Source organism: Lynx canadensis, chromosome A1 (assembly GCF_007474595.2).
Source record: "Lynx canadensis isolate LIC74 chromosome A1, mLynCan4.pri.v2, whole genome shotgun sequence".
Taxonomy (NCBI): Eukaryota; Metazoa; Chordata; class Mammalia; order Carnivora; family Felidae; genus Lynx; species Lynx canadensis.
In genome coordinates, this window is record NC_044303.2 from 37,995,847 (window position 1) to 38,000,610 (window position 4,764).

The 4,764-nt window shown below is 31.5% G+C and overlaps 1 non-coding gene across 1 annotated transcript; it reads right to left on the reverse strand.

The window, feature by feature from the left end:
* Positions 1-3,122: 3,122 nt before the first annotated feature.
* Positions 3,123-3,233, reverse strand: LOC115526648. The gene has a single exon (XR_003972701.1). It is a non-coding gene; the product is annotated as a U6 spliceosomal RNA (small nuclear RNA).
* Positions 3,234-4,764: the final 1,531 nt, after the last annotated feature.

Consider the following 4,764-nt stretch of genomic DNA (forward strand, 5'->3'; position numbering starts at 1 on the left):
AAAAAAGTTTTGAACAATTGCTCTGTATTTTTTTAATACATTGAAACTATGTAATCTAAAATACATGTGTCCCAATTAAGTCAGTCTTTATAAAGTTTCTAAGGTTACAATGGAATGATTCACAATTATATCCTCAAAGAAAAGAACTATTGTTATTATGATCTTTATAAAAAACTAACTTTATGTATTTGGTTATAAATTTCACTTTTAGGAAAGAGTATTGGCTATCAGCAGTTACAAATATTTCAAGCTGTGGTACCTGTGTGGCTCAGTCGATTGAGCATTTTACTCTTGGTTTGGACTCAGGTTATGATCTCACGGTTCAGGGGTTCTAACCCTGCATGGGGCTCCATACTGACAGCACAGAGCCTGCTTGGGATTCTCTCCCTGTCTCTCTGCCACTCCTCTCCTTGCACGTGCTCTCTCTCTCTTCCTCTCTCTCTCAAAATAAATAAACTTTAAAAACACCCAAATATTTCAAGCTAATAGAAAAATAAATTAGAATAATTAGCTAGGATTTTTTTCTGATCATTGAAAGTCATTTGGTATATAATCTAACAAAAGGAAATATTTCCTATTGTCAGGTAGGAATTAGCTTTGAATTAAACTGGAAGGAACTGATAGTTATCAGCTATATGTAAGCATAATTAAAAATACGGTTTTTCATTTTAATTAGGTATAACTTGCGTATAGTAAAATTTACCCATTTTACTTTCGTAAATATATTGTCATGTGACTACCACCAATATCAAGATAGAGAACTGCTCCAACACTTAAATAAGCCCTTTATGTTCCTTTATAGACGGTGCTTCCCTAGTATTGCCATTGACTTGTTTTCTGTATCTATAGTTTTGTGTTTGTAAGAAAGCCAAATAAATTGAATCATGCAATATAAAGCTTTTTTATTGTTTTTTTTTTCCAATTTGAGATTCTTTCAAATCATTGCGTGTATTATTCAACTATTCACTTGTATTCCAGAGTTGTATTCCACTGTATGGGTGTAACACATTTTGTTTATTGGTTTCACAGTTAAAGCACAATTGGCCTGTTTTCAGTTTCTGTTGATTCCAAACAAAACTGTCACAAATATTTGCATATAGATTATTGGGTGAGTGCCCATCTTTTACTTCACATAGATAAATACACGTAATTGATTGGTTATCGGGTAAGTGCCCTTTTAACATTATAACAAATTGACAAAAATTTTTCCAAAATGGCTATACCATTTTGAATTCCAAAGAAAATTGTTGTGACTTCTAGTTGCTCCATATTTTTGGTAATACCTGGTAACTTTTAGCCATTTAAACACATATAGTGACATCTAATTATGGTTTGAATTTGTCCTTCCCAATGATTTGATGTTGAGCATTTTCTTTTGTACTCATTGGCCATCCATATTTCTGTTTTGGAGAAGTGTCCAAACATTTTGTCCAATTTGGGGAATATTTGCTTTTATTTTTGTTGAACTTTGAGAGATCTTTGTATTTCTGAATAGAGCTATCAATTATGTATTAGCATGTATTGATATATTTCTATCATTCTGTAACTTGTCTTTCACTCCTTTAATAATATATATTTTGTCAAAGTGCATAACATTTTGATTATGGTAAAATCCAATTTATGTTTTATTTTATGGTTTGTGCTTTCAGGGTCGTATCTAAGAAATCTTTACCAAATGTAAGATTTACCCCTATGTTTTCTACTAAGGATCTTTGTTTTTTATTTTACATTCCATTTAGGTCTATGGTACATTTTAAGTTTTTTATTTGGGTAGGAGGTATATGATATGAGTTGAGTTCCACTTTTAGCCAACATATATCTAATAGTTCCAGCACTATTTATGAAAAAACTGTCCTTTCCCTGAAGAGTTATCTTTAAACCTTTATTGAGGGGCACTTAGGTGGCTCAATTGGTTAAGTGTCTGACTTCAACTTAGGTCATGATCTCATGGTTCCTGAGTTCAGCCTGCATAGGACTCTCTGCTGTCAGCGCAGAGCCTGCTTCAGAACCTCTGTCTCCCTCTCTCTCTACCCCTCCCCTGCTCGTACTCTCTCTCACAAATAAATAATCATTACAAAATAAAAACAACCTTTGTTGAGAATTCATTGAACTTTTATTTAAGCATCTTTTTCTGAGCCCTCTTTTTACTTTCACTGACCTATATAGCCCATGACTTCAATTCCATTCCATCCTCACTATTTTATCATTATAATAGGTCTAGAGAGTAGGTAGTGCTAGTAAGCTTACTTTGTTCTTTCTTAAACTTGTTTTCCTTATTATAGTTCCTTATCATTTTTGTATAAATTTATAATCTACATTTACATAAAGTTAGACTTTGTTAATTTTTTTCAAGAAAAGCTTGGTAGGGTTTGATTGGAATTGCATTATTGGATCTTTCAATCTGTGACACAGGAATACCACTCACATTGTTTAGTTATTTTTTTATTTGTTTCATCAGTATTTTGTAGTTTTCAGCATACAGATCTTACACATATTTTGCAAGATTTTAGGTGATTTATATGTCTTTTCATGCTATTAAAAGTAGTGATATTTTTATCTTAATTTACAGCTTTTCATTTCTAGTCTTTAAGGATACAATTGATTTTTGTATATTGATATTATGTGACCTTTCTATGTTCACTTAGTTCTAATCAAATTTTTTTGTAGAATTTTGGTATTTTATCAAGACTGTCATGTTAGCTGTGAACAAAATTGGTTTTATTTTTTCTTGTCCTATTGATGTGGTTTTATTCTTTGTTCATTATTAAACACAGTATGTATTTTACCTGATGTGTATGTTAGGTTTATTATAGATCTCTCTATCAGGTTGAGGACATTCACTTCCATTTCTAGTTTGCATGAATAAATATATATGAATTTTGTTAAAGAAATGTTTCTTTATCTGCTGATATGATCGTGTGGTTTTGCATCTTTGTCAATGAGGTGAATCACCTTGAGTTTTTTTTTAGAAGTAAAAGAAAAAATATTTTATTAGGAAAAAAAAAGTAGGCTTAGGGACAGAGGATTGGGGGCCTTCAATGTCCTGGTGGTAATTCTGTCCTTCTCAAATGTGGACAGTGACTTCCATGCCTGACACTGTATCCTGATCCACAGCATTCAGCAAAAAACTCTTCTTGAATTTGCTTCTTGAATTTGAGTGTCATCCTTGTGCAGGGGCCATGCTAATCCCTGTATCTTTACCTTAACTGATTTTTGAATATTGAACTGACTTTTTTTTTTTTTTGAAGATGAAAATCACTTGGTCATGTTATATTATCTTACATGTTATTGGTTTCTATTTGCTAATGTTTGGATGTGAATTTTTGTATTTGTGTTTATGAGGGATATTGGGTCTATAATTTTAATTTCTTAAGATGTTTTTATTGAGCTTTGGTATCAGATTAATACTTGCCTTTTAAAATGTGTTATTTCTTCTATATTTAGAAACAGTGCCCATAAAATTGATATGATGTCCTACTTAAATGTTTAGTATAATTTTCCATTGAATCCATCTGTGGTTGGAGTTCCTATATGGGAAGATTTTTAACTGTTTCTTATTAAACACAGGGCATTCAGTCTATTTATGGTGAGCTTTGGCAGTTTGTTTCTGTCAAAGATTTTGTATTTCACCTAAATTATCAAAATAATGAGCATGGATTTTTGTAATTTTATTTAAGTATATTTTTAATATTTGTAGTGTCTGTAATGTTATCCCATCATTTATTCCTTATATTGGTTGTTTGTGTCTTCTATTGTATTTATTTCTTGGATTTTAGAGCTTGATAAGATTTACCAATTTTTTTTTTGAAGAACTGGCTTTTCATTTAATTGAGTTTTCTTATTTGTTATTCTTTTGTCAGTTTTGTGTCTTGTGCTCTTGTATTTCATTTTCTCCCTTGCTCTTGCTTTGAAATCAATTTGCCGCTCCTTGTCCAGCCTATTAAGGTAGAAGCATAGTTCATTTATTTTAGAAAGTTCTTCTTTTATAATGTAAGTCTTTAATGCTATACATTTCTTTTTAACGATTACGTTAGCTGTATTCCATACATTTGATATATTGTGCCTTTATGTTCATTCTCTTCAAATTTTTAAAAATTTTTTCTTCTGTTTTTCTCTTTCACCCATTGGTTACTTAGAAGGGAGCTAATTTCCAGGGTACCTGAGTAGCTCAGTTGGTTGAGCGTCAGACTCTTGGGTTAGGCTCAGGTTGTGATCTCACAGCTCTGTACTGACAGGGCAGAGCCTAGTTGGGATTCTCTGTCTCCCCCCCCCCTTTCCCTCCCCTGTTCTCTCTCTCTCTAAATGAATGAATGAATGAATGAATGAATGAATAAAAATTTAAACAAGGGAGCTAGTTTTCAAATATTTGAAGATTTTCCCAATATATTTGTTACTTCACTGCAATTCAGTAAGACCAAATAGACCTATAATGACTAGACTTTTAAATATACATTTTTTTTTATTTTATGACTCACAATATAGCTTTTCTTTCTGAGTATCTCATTTGCACTTGAAAACAATGTGCATTTTCTGTTCTCACTAAAGAGGGGTTATAAATGTCAATTAGGCCAAATGCTTTGATATTGTTGTTTATATTTTGTTCATTCAAGTATTGAAAGGGGAATATTAATGTCTCCAAATATAATTGTGGATGTGTAATAGTACTTTTAGTGCTATTAGTTGTTGCTTCATGTTTGCTTTGTTATGAGATGTATGCACATTTAGGAATTATATATTTTCTTGGGGAATTGTCATCTTTATCAT